Below are 12,434 nucleotides of genomic sequence, written 5' to 3'. Positions count from 1 at the left end.
TGCGCCCAATGATTCCAGGTAGGCTCTGGACCCACCGCGACCCTGAATTGGATAAGCTGTTACAGATAATGAATGAATGAATGAATATAAGGCACTGCGTGAGTACAGAAACTGTTATTTAATGACATACACTGCGCCCTACAGAGGGTACAGGGAGACGTTTGGGATTCGGCTGCAGCGTGAAACCATCACTCACTGATAATCACACATTTTCAAACATGAAACTGCCAAGCATGAATTAGTGAGGTATTAATCTTCCCATCGATGGATTGCAGAGCAGTAAATCATATTTGGATGGAATTGCAATTGTTTTTGTGAATATTAATGAGTGATTTAAAAAAAAAATAATAGAAAGGATTTTAAAATGAAAACAATGAACGTTGTCTGCTTCTACTTTGAGATGAATACAGGAAGAAGTCATGACGCCTTTTTATGATCACGTCTGCTGAAAAAGGTCAAGTCTAGGGCTGAGATATGAATCATAAATGCAAACACAGACACTATAGAAGACCCCCAGGAGCAAAGCCGTCCCAGCCAGCATTACACAGCATGCTTTTACAGTTTGAAATATAGAGTACAGGCGAGGAATCAGGGAGACAGGAAGACAGACATGTAGCTGCAAAGCCACAGAAAAGTAAAAGTGCAGCTTGTAGCTCTGTGAGGGGGGTCACGTAACACAGTGGCCTTGAGAGTGACTCTGAGGTAGTGTAAACATCTCTCTGGGCTCCAGTACCATTTGTTTGCACTTCCATTCTTAGGTCCCTTAGACGCTGATTGTGAATGAAACAATTTCCCTCTAGATTACACAAAGTAATCTGTGTTTCTGGCATTCGGCGAGCAGAGTCCCACTGCTTCTTTTCCAAATTAATCAGCACAAACTTTACTAACAGCTCAAGATAAAAGCTGAGGAAATGTTCATGTTTGAAGGGCAGATTCTGGAAGGCTTTAGTCTTTGCCTTGCACAATTCTGCAAAACTCCCATCTAATTAGAATAAGCTATAGTTTTGGAAGGGAACATAAATTGCAAAAAGATCTCAGTTACATTTAATCGTCATGAAACTTTTGGCAGACATATAAGAACATTTTCTGGCTGTGATAATTGGATTATCATTTTCACAGTGACCTTTTCATACTCGGTAGCCATAGGCTATTGTAAAGTCCTTGATGCCCAACAAAAAGCAGACTACTCTAGAATGACTTGTTCAACCTGGAAGTGACATGAATATTATATACCAGCAGAGCACAACTGTCTAAGCACTGGCAGATATGATCAGGAGATCAGTGCCTGCTAATGCCTTAGTGCTCTGTGGTTGAGAGTCCAAGTAAACAGAATCGGCCTTGCTCTTTTTGGATGTGTGGGAAGGCCCTCCCTCTCCCCGTTACTAAGCACAATGCTATAAAACACATCTATCACATCTATAACATAACAAAAGTGGGCATTTAGCTTTTCCACAAAGTGTGTTGAGCTCGAGTGATTTAGTGCTGGCAGCAGTTTTAAAAGAAGCAGGGGCTGGCTTTAGTGTCTCAGAGGGTGCATGTGCTTGCCTTCACCTTGTCACCTCGTAGAACTGTGTGACTGGGGGGAGTCCTAAGTAGGGGGTGGAAGTGGAAATAAGTCAAATTCAGCAGAAAAGTGGTTTAAAAAAAGAAAGTGTGTGTGTGTGTGTGAGAGAGATATGGTTCCTATTTTTATGAAACAAATAACACATCCCATAAGATCTTTATGCTATACACTTTTAACAAAGGGTTCTTGTATGGTTCTTTAGTTAGAAGCATGTGTTCTTTATAGAACTCCTTCCATTCTCAAAAGGTTTTGTCCCTCTGATGAAATGGTTCTTCAGATTGCACACTTTTTTGAAGATGGTTCTGTACAGCACCAAAAAGGGTTCTATTATTGTTACGAAGTCTGGCTTGTTACATTTAAAACCATATACACTACATTCTCCATGAATCCGAAGAACAATTTCATGATGCAGGTGGTTCTATATAGAACTCAAAGTAGAAATATCGCTTTTACTAAAAACCCTTAATGAACCTTCTTTGTAAAGAGTGTGTGATAACTCATGAGGCACTGCTCGTGTGGGTGATTCTCGGGTCAAATACCTTGATCAATCCAAATCACCCCGACATGTTAGCAGATACCACGTGGCTTTGAAGTGTATCTCCCACATAAAGAATGCAGGGAGTGTGAGAGGAGTGTGGAGAGTCTAGCAGAGGCTGTGTGCTGTCAGCTGCCAGTCTCTCGGACGGACTGATGAAGGCCGTGGTGTTTGATGTATTTAATAAGAGCCTGAGAAATGATGGGATTAAGTAGGTCAGACAAGGTCAGAAGAGATGGATGCTAAACTTCCCTCTTGGCTGTGCTTAGACACTCGGAGGCGGAGGAGTTTTACATAATCAGCGGGTGGTCTCCAGGCAGAGATGTGTACACACACACACACACACACACAAAATGCTCTCTCTCACACTATCTTACATGCCTTGCCTGTATCAGAAGAACAGAACCTACTGGGCTTAGCTTCACTCAGCAGAATTAATGAAGATGTGTGGACTTCTACTACCTCTGAATAATAGAGAGCTCTGGGTTCAGTGCTGCTCAATGGGAGGAGAGTGTGATGCCTCTAATCTGCTCTCACTAATGTGGATCACTCGGCTTTGATGGAGAATGTATAGCAGAACTATTTTCCCCTGACTAGCTCATTAGACTAAATCACTGATGCTCCAATAAGGACTGCTCCCTTATAAATATTTATGCAAAGGAGAGAAGAGGGCATGCTTTGAGAACAAAAATCCAAGCAAGGGTGTTCTGTAGTGAGAGAGGTGAAATTGAAGATTCTATTAGTATCCCCTGTTAAATATTTATGGGTCGAGGCACTTTTTGGTGATACCAGAGAGCACGATGGCAGACTCAGCACTCAGTACAGGTTTCACATTCCTAATGGAATTCAAAGCCTGCCAAGAGCCTCCAAAATCTCATGTATGAGCCAAGCTTTAGACTTATAAAGCTATAAATGTAAACTTTGGTAGACCTGTGCTGAGCAGTCTAGAAGAATCAAGAAGGTATCACAGGCCACATTAATATATATATATATATAACACTGAATCAAAAATGCCCTGGTAGCACGTGAGGTATGAAAGATGCTTGGTAGATTTGTTCTCAGTAGAAACAATCTTTAATAGTCATCAGGTCACTGAAATTAAATGGCATAAAGAAGCAGTGTGACGCACAAAGAGCATGGAAACCATTCTGCAACGTATACGATTGTTGATAAGCGCAGTTCTTTCTGGACACTAAAGCATCTTTTAAGGTGGAACGACGTGTTTGAGGGGAAAACTTTTTGTTGTTTGTACATGGATAAACTCGTCTGTAAGATTTTATTCACTGTTTGAATTACCACAGAAACTCATTTGTAACTCGAGCTGTTTAGCTTTGTAACACGTTCAGTAACGCAGTTAGCCGTATCTTGAATTTGGAGACATTTCCACACAGCAAAAATAAGGCAATATCCACCTATGAAGCAGTCATGAGCAATCTCCTTATTTTCGGTTCCTATTTTTAATGTCTAAAAATACACCAAATGCGAGTAGAGAGAAAGAAAGCCTAGCATACCGGACCGAGCCAGTCTGTGTTTTCACTCATTTACAGACACTGGGGCTTTATAAACACATCTATGATGGAGATTTAGGGCCACGGCATTGAAAAAAAGAGAATAAAGTCAGAATTCTGAGAATAATCTTGGAATAATTCTGAGAAAAACGGTCTGTAAAATTCAGAGAATAAACTCAGAATATTTAGAGAAACACTGTTTGGGTTATTATTGATTATAAAATGTAGACAGACTGACTCACAGACTGTGTGCCATGAGTGAGTTGTGAAAGAAGCAGTCAGTGAAGTTAACAGAATTCTTTATTAAACGCATCCACACGACATGACGACTAAACCCCGTCTGTGGAAACCCCAGATTGCGATGCATACGGCTTTACTTTTACGAGTCCGAGCCGTAACACGATGGAGCCTCGTGGATACGCCAGAGTTCCACTCGCTCTGGATCCATCATTTTGGTGATCATTAACTGTATCCTGTGAAACTACATGCCCTCTTCTGAATAAACGGTTCTGGCACCGATTCAGGGTTTAAAAACTAATCACAACCTGGTTCTGATGTGGAAGAGAACTGAGTGATTTTTCCTGAAATCTATACCATAGTATGACTTTGGCAATACACTGCATTCCTCAGTTACATTGTGGTTGTGTCTGCCTCTTTATTCAGCAAAATATTCTGACTTTATTATTAGAATTATTGCGACATTATTCTCAGAATTCCGACTTTATTCTCTGATTTTTTATTTCCTTCCCAAATGCTGTGACCCTAAAACTCAGTAGTACACATCACACTGGTTTCCAGCAGGAAAACAGACTGGAGACCAGCAAATGGTAAGGAATTATCTTCTAAATTTTATAAAAAGTGTTTTTTGATTACAATCGCCTTAAGTCTCAATCTCCCGTAGTTGTGGCATTAATAATAATAATAATAAACTCAACAAAAAATGATGTTGCAAAACAGTCCCATTCACAGGGAGCTGTAGACGAGTTCATAAACATGCTCCATTTTAAACATGCTCCAAAAATAAAGATCACCATCGTGGACATAAAAAAATCTCCTTGAAATATCAGGTCCCTAACAAGAGCAATTATATTCAGCTAAATGTTATTGATCCAACCACCAGCAGTAGCAGTAAAATTGTATTTTTATTAGTTTATATTTGTATGCATTACTGCATTGGAATTAGACATTCCTATATTTTGGATGCCCCCACGATGTAGCTCTGGAACTGGGCCTATGAAAGGTTTTATTAGGCCTCATAACCTTATCAGCAGTTCACTATATATTCAGAGCATCAGGGTGCTTAATATGTATCCCAACACATGCTCCAAGTGTGTACTTTAGGCTGTGAGATCAGCAACATGCTCAGCCTGTTGTTTGAATACAGAAAGGACCGATGTAACTACAATACATTAGTGGGATTTAGAGCAGTGTGTGTTCTGCTTGAACATGTAAGCAGTGACAAGGCAAAGTTAAAAGACAGTCATGGTATTTCTTGTACAGATATAATATAACATTAGTTATCCACATATGCTTCCACACACACACACACACACACACACACACACACACACACACACACACACACACACACACAGTGTCCAAACACAGAAGCACAAAAACTCTGTGGACTTAACTGAGCACCACATTCAAGGCATGATGTACATTCATTCATTCTTGTAGTTATTTAGTCACATCTATGCTCAGTAATTGGCTTTCACCTGCTGTGCATTAGGCTTTACAGCACTGCCTCTGGGGAACAAGCTGCAGCCTTGGCTGAACCATGCTTGCACATGCTGCATGTGTGAGTTGATTTTGGGCCTTGATGAAAGGCACATCAGTGGGGTCCCTGGGTAAATGGAAAGGAAGAAGTGAAGAGGGCGCTCATGCAGCGGAACTCCCCTGGGGTGCACTTCTTGTTTTGGTTGGCTATGAGCTCCATTTCCCCTTGCGGTTTCCAGATTTTAAGGATCGCAACATGTACAAATGCTTGAATCAAACACACAAAGTGGCTGGTGATGTTTGACCCTTGCTGGGTTCATCTTAAGCATATCTGTAAAGAGCAGACGTATCAAAAGGGCGTTCAAAAAGAAAATTGTTTGCAATTTGGCATCCATCAGTTCAATGTGCAGTAAAATTAAGGTTGTTTATTTTTTACATGACTTGTATTTCTTAAGGCCATTTCACACAGAGTATATATATATATATATACACCAAGTCTGATACGTTTTGGTCTCAGCGCTCTGAAATCATGGGAAGACACTGGAAGAGGTAGAAGAACTTTGTTCATTGAGTAGGATCAATGATGAATGTATTATTTTACTTTAAGTGCTGCAACTAATCGACATACACACACTGAATTCCCCAGAGTCTACAGAAAAACAAGGGGAGTTCAGCAGTGTTTCTGAACGTCATTTTGAGGCTTTGCTTCTGTGTGTTGCTCCTCTCAATAAAAATATATTTTCATTAATAGTTTTACAGTGTTGCTTGTTTTTTAAGCTTTTGTGCTCTGCTACAAATAATACAAGCTGTTCAGCCACCGCCATCCTGCTCATTTGTATGGTATGTAACCATGACAACTGAGATCTGATTGGTCGAGCTGATTTTAACGCATCTGTAAAACGCAGAAATTAGATCAGGTTCTATTTCAAAATCTGATGCAACATTTTTTCGTGCGTAGAAATCTGATTTGTATTTGTATTCAAGCGCTGTGTCCGAAATGGGTCACTATTCACTATTCTCTATATTATTCACTACACAGTGCACTATCAGAGGGAACTAAATTCAAGAGGTTAGTAAATAATTTGACACTAACTCATGCAGGTTGTTATGGGTATCTGCTATTCAATAGTTTACATGGGTTGTGCACTACTTTGTGTTGTGAAATTGTTTGAAAGCTACTTGGACACTACTAGCAAATGATGGAACCCCAAAAGAGTGCACTTTATAGTGAATAGGGCGAGTTTCCGACACATCAAATATTCCCACTGATGTAAAAGGAAAGCTGTGGTTAAAATACAATTACATGAAAACATTTCTCTCCAGAGTCAGTGGCAAGATGAAATTAACAGATTCTTTGGGAAATCCTTGGAAGTGGCATTGTTTTATTTCTCTGCACAGACGTGGGTGGAAAATAATGGCCTCTTGCAGTTGCAGGCAGTCTAAGTGAAAAGAGTGAGTGGAGCTGCAAGGTGGGGGGAGCTCCAAAAATAACTTAAGCCAAAACCAGAACGATTTTCAAAACAATGCACTACACGTTGGACTTCAGACTTCCCAGGGTCGATATTTTCTGAGCTTTTTAATGATGTCCGGCAGCCAAACAGAAGTGGTGAAATCAGACAAGTGCTCTGCTCACCACAGGAGGGTATTGACTTTGGGGGAGTGAAGGAAAACATCCGAGCGAAGTGAGAGAGAAATGGTAAACAGGAAAAATACAGGGAGGAAGGAGAAGGCTCAAGTGCATGCTGGTTTCAGGGACACAGCCACGCTCCGGTCCCCACCGTCCCTGCTTCCTAACTTCCGGCCAGCTTCCTCTCTCTATCTGGCATCCTGTATTTTGGCTTGGATAAGTGTGTGTGCGTGTGTGTGTGTTTGAGTGTGCATGTTTTTAAGTGTTTATAAATGTCTGGGCCTTTGTTTTGCTCAATGATGCCTATTATCGAGGCTCTTAATTTGCTGTTGAAGGTTTTCCACTTTAATCATGGAGGATTTCATAGTTCACTGGTGACCTCAAGCTAACAGTTGAAATGCGCGTGTACACATGTACACACACACACACACACACACACACACACACACTGAAAAATTAACTTTGAATTTTCTTTTTTTTTAAATTTTACATGAAAGTGTTGCATGAAATTAAATCATCTACATGCAGAGATATAATTTGAGTAGCTTGAGTAGTTTTTTCTTCTGTACACACACACACACAAACACACACACACACACACACTAAATGGATTTTAGGCTTTATTAAAACAGACTATTTCTTACCAAATTTATTCAGGTCCTTGTCTTATCTTAATAATTTTGGACGAGTGCCTGCATTTACATAAAGCCAATGCTGGAATTAGTACTTTGTCTATGGATGAACTGAAAGATTTTTTGAACTGCTTATATTCATCTTCTTTCTTTTATATAAGCCATTCATTCATAAATAATAAAAATATATATTTACATTTATGGGCGGCACAGTGGTGCAGCAGGTAGGTGTCGCAGTCACACAGCACCAGGGGCCTGGAGGCTGTGGGTTCGATTCCCGCTCCGGGCGACTGTCTGTGAGGAGTCGGTGTGTTCTCCCCGTGTTGGCCTGGGTTTCCTCCGGGTGCTCCGGTTTCCTCCCACAGTCCAAAAACACACGTTGGTAGGTGGATTGGCAACTGAAAATTGTCCATAGGTGTAAGTGTGTTTGTGTGAGTGAATGTGTGTGTGTCTGTGTTGCCCTGTGAAGGACTAGCGCCCCCTCCAGGGTGTATTCCCACCTTGCGCCCAGTGATTCCAGGTAGGCTCTGGACACACCGCGACCCTGAACTGGATAAGGGTTACAGATAATGAATGAATGAATGAATTTTACATTTACTAAACCACCAAACTACTCTATGGCAAAGCACTGACACCAATACAAAGACAACTAATAACACGATGGCGCAGGGATTAAATGTCTACATTTTTCATTCATTCATTCATTTACTGTCTGTAACCCTTATCCAGTTCAGGGCGGCGGTGGGTCCGGAGCCTACCCAGAATCACAGGGTACAAGGCAGGAGCACACACTGGAGGGCGGGCCAGTCCATCGCGGGGCGACACACACTCGCACCTATGGACAATTTTGAGTAGTCAGTCCACCTACCAATGTGTTTTTGGACTGTGGGAGGAAACTGGAGCATCAGGAGGAACCCAACGCGAACACAGGGAAACACATCAACCTGGAGCTGTGTGAGAGTGACACTACCTATTGTTTTTTTTTTCTTGCGCTTTTTTTTGCAAAGTTGACACTGATGATTTCATGGGGGCAGGTTTGGTGGGCTAACACATGCAGTGGTTGGCAGCACCATTTCTTGTAATAGTTCTTCAACAGATTTAGAAAGTCTTATTTTTTTCCTCTTAACTACCTCATGAAAGGTTACCTCCAAGTAGCCTGTATGTAGGGTGCTCTCTTTTGCATTGACTTGAATTTGGCACTTGACTCCATAGTGCAGAACTAAAATGTATTTATTTATTTTTATAAATCATGAACCCTGGTACCGATTACAAAATGATAGAATTACCCTTTAATTGAATCAAAGCTACACACATGAAATTCAATATGAATATTAAACAATGTATATTCCACAAGCTCTGCAGTCAATTTGTTGGAAAAACAAGGCCTGTGAGGGGGCATTGATTTTTTGATTTTACTCTTCACTATGAGAGAGAGAGAGAGAGAGAGAGAGAGAGAGAGAGAAGCATGGGGCTCAACTGAAAATGGTTCTGTCATAAGCTAAGCATTTCAGAGCTGACCAGTGGAAAAAAAAGTGGCCACACTGTCTGTCACTCACACCTCCAGCAATTTTGCATCTCAAACACAGAAACACACTGCTAGCTCTGACCCCTACAAATACATTCCTTTCACTACTCTGGTGTCACCTGCTATATTTAGCTCTATAGCTCTTATATCCCTGGCAGTTCTTATTCTGCCATGATCACCTTGCGCCATCTCTCACATCTAACATTTAAAAAGGCATTAGGTTCATACAGCAGTCACATGTACAGAACAAGAAAAAATATATAAAAATGAAAATACCAGATAATAACAAAATATTTTTGGGTTTAATCCTAAAAGTGATGATATGCTGCATTTGCTTTAAAATGCTACACTAGCACAGTGAGCTTAAAGCATACTCTGAACCTGCTGAGCAAAAAAAAAAAAGTGGTTCTGCCAATGGGGCATGAAGAAATTGCTGTTCCGCTCCTTCTGTGATTCTTGAAAAGCCCCAAGTACTTTGTGCTGATTGAAGATGATTGAGTCCCTTTAAAACGAGCCAAAAGGAATCCCAAATTGACCCTCCAGCTGGGTCCAGCCTATTCAAGTCCAGACCTTTGCTCCTGGGATAAGACAGTTTCTGAGCGTATGCTTGATTCAAGCGTGTTTGACTGAGTGCACCAACCAGAAGGAGCTTTGGTTGCTCGGCTATCGTGTGTCTCCTAGTATCAGGTAAATGGTCAAAACAGATGACCGGTCAAAAGAAGGGTCTCTCAGATGCTTGAACTCTCCCCTCAGTTTGTTGATTCATTATCTCAAGCTGCACTCTCTAAAAGGACAAGCAAAACAACAGTAAGCCCAAGGCAAACAAAGCAGGGTTCTCATAAATCTCACTCAGGGCATCGGTGCAGAGGGCAGCATCACAGGTTGCCAGGTTAACCCAGAGCCGTGGAGGATAGCGAAGGTCTGACCATCTCTATCATGGGAATCAAACGCCTGCTGGGAGAGCTGAAGCCAGCTTGGTTAATTTCCAGATTATATATCTGACCTTTCAGCACCTCCTTCTGTGTGCCAGTGACCTGCGTAGAGGAGCCTGCGACTGACCATTGCTTACACCTGAAGGGCAAGTGTGTTACCAGGACATTTAAATAGAGTTATGTAGTCTTGTATGGAAAAACACAATGTTTAACACGGATATATTTTTGTCTTTGACCAAAATCAAAGCTTCTGCTTTCTGTAGATATGACTTAAACATTCCACAAGACCCTACAAGCTATGTGAACGCAGATTAACTGTGAGCTTCAAATAACAAGGAAAATCAAGCATTCTTCATGAACATTGTTGCCACATCTGTGGCTTTGCTGTGGAAGTGGGTTACTTTTGAAGTGCAGATGTAGAATCTCAATCCTTGGGCTGAGCTTTTAAGTGCCTCCGTGCAAAAATGTGTGACATATCCGAATAAAAATATATAAATAGATATATAATATATAAAAACAAATGGCCCATTATAGCATGTCTTACATACTGCACATTCTTTTAAACCTATTTTGCTGCTCTGTTACATGGGTGGTTTTTATAAGGTGTTCAAATAGGTTTTATTTCTATTCAATGTTTATTTGTAATTCCAAGTCTGTAACAAGAAGTCTGCTGCTTGTTTGTCATTTTATGGTAACTGGTGTGTAGTATTTAAATGACATATATTTTAAATGGAATTTGTAATAATTAAGTATTAATATGGCAGCATGGTGGCGCAGCAGGTAGTGTCACATAGCTCCAGGGACCTGGAGGTTCAATTCCCGCTCCGGGTGACTGTCTGTGAGGAGTGTGGTGTGTTCTCCCCGTGTCCGCGTGGGTTTCCTCCGGGTGTCTGTCTGTGAGGAGTGTGATGTGTTCTCCCTGTGTCAGCGTGGGTTTCTTCCGGGTGACTGTCTGTGAGGAGTGCGGTGTGTTCTCCCTGTGTTCGCGTGGGTTTCCTCCGGGTGACTGTCTGTGAGGAGTGTGGTGTGTTCTCCCTGTGTCAGCGTGGGTTTCTTCTGGGTGACTGTCTGTGAGGAGTGTGGTGTGTTCTCCCTGTGTCAGCGTGGGTTTCTTCCGGGTGACTGTCTGTGAGGAGTGCGGTGTGTTCTCCCTGTGTCAGCGTGGGTTTCTTCCGGGTGACTGTCTGTGAGGAGTGTGGTGTGTTCTCCCTGTGTCAGCGTGGGTTTCTTCCGGGTGACTGTCTGTGAGGAGTGCGGTGTGTTCTCCCTGTGTCCGCGTGGGTTTCCTCCGGGTGCTCCGGTTTCCTCCCACAGTCCAAAAACACACGTTGGTAGGTGGATTGGGCACTCAAAAGTGTCCGTAGGTGTGAATGTGTGAGTGTGTGTTGCCCTGTGATGGACTGGCGCCCCCTCCAGGGTGAATTCCCGCCTTGCGCCCAATTATTCCAGGATAAGTGGTTACAGATAATGAATAAATTGAATGAATGAATGAAGTATTAATAAACCTTCACTATTGCCAACAGGGAAATTACCAAATTGAATCATTTTAACCAAATTGAAATTGTTTTGCAGCACATTTTTCTTGATGGAACTCATAATTACACAGAGATGAATAAGCTCTTCTACCTTGGCATTTTCATTAGAAATACTATGCAACAGTTGCCATAAAACGATAAAAGAGTGTGAGAAATGTTTGAATGATTAAATTACAATTATACGTAAAACATCAGAAAATACAAGTTATTTTGTACACATAAAAGATTTTGGTTTTTGCGTGTCTTTTAAAAGAATTTTGTCACAACATCCTAGCAACCCTGCTCCCAGTGCTCCTTGAACTGCTGGCTTAAGATTTGAGGGACAAACACTTGGCAGAGAGGCTTGGATTAGCAAAGACATTCATTAATTTGCTGTTCACCTGACAGTGTATTAAACATTAGCCGTTCCACAACTGTTCATGGAAGGTGTCTATAAGCTCTTCAACCTGAAACAATTCCTGAAAACTATTCAGCATAGTGTGCATCACCATTTAGTTAAATTCAGCAGTCTCACTATCAGTGAGTTCAATGTGTTTGTGACACAAAAATCCAGCTGCTGGACTTATGGAGAATAATAAACCCATTTTATCACACAGATTCATTTGGAAATGCCAAACGATGTAAAATAGTGAGCCGTATTTCATGTCTTTCTCATGAGAGCACTCTTCAGCAGCTTTCTCATAGATGCGCCAGTCCAGGCTATAAATACAGTTAATATAGGCAAGAGCCTGTACAGACTGTATACAAGTCTCCCAATAAATGAGCTGTTAGAATTTTGCTAAAAGTCCAGTAACCATGTTTCAAAGATTCTGACATGAGAGAGCAGGCGTATTTGTTAAAAGAGGGCTTTCAAATAT

The sequence above is a fragment of the Hoplias malabaricus genome, chromosome 17 (assembly GCF_029633855.1).
Source record: "Hoplias malabaricus isolate fHopMal1 chromosome 17, fHopMal1.hap1, whole genome shotgun sequence".
Taxonomy (NCBI): Eukaryota; Metazoa; Chordata; class Actinopteri; order Characiformes; family Erythrinidae; genus Hoplias; species Hoplias malabaricus.
Note: the sequence above shows the minus strand (reverse complement) of the source record.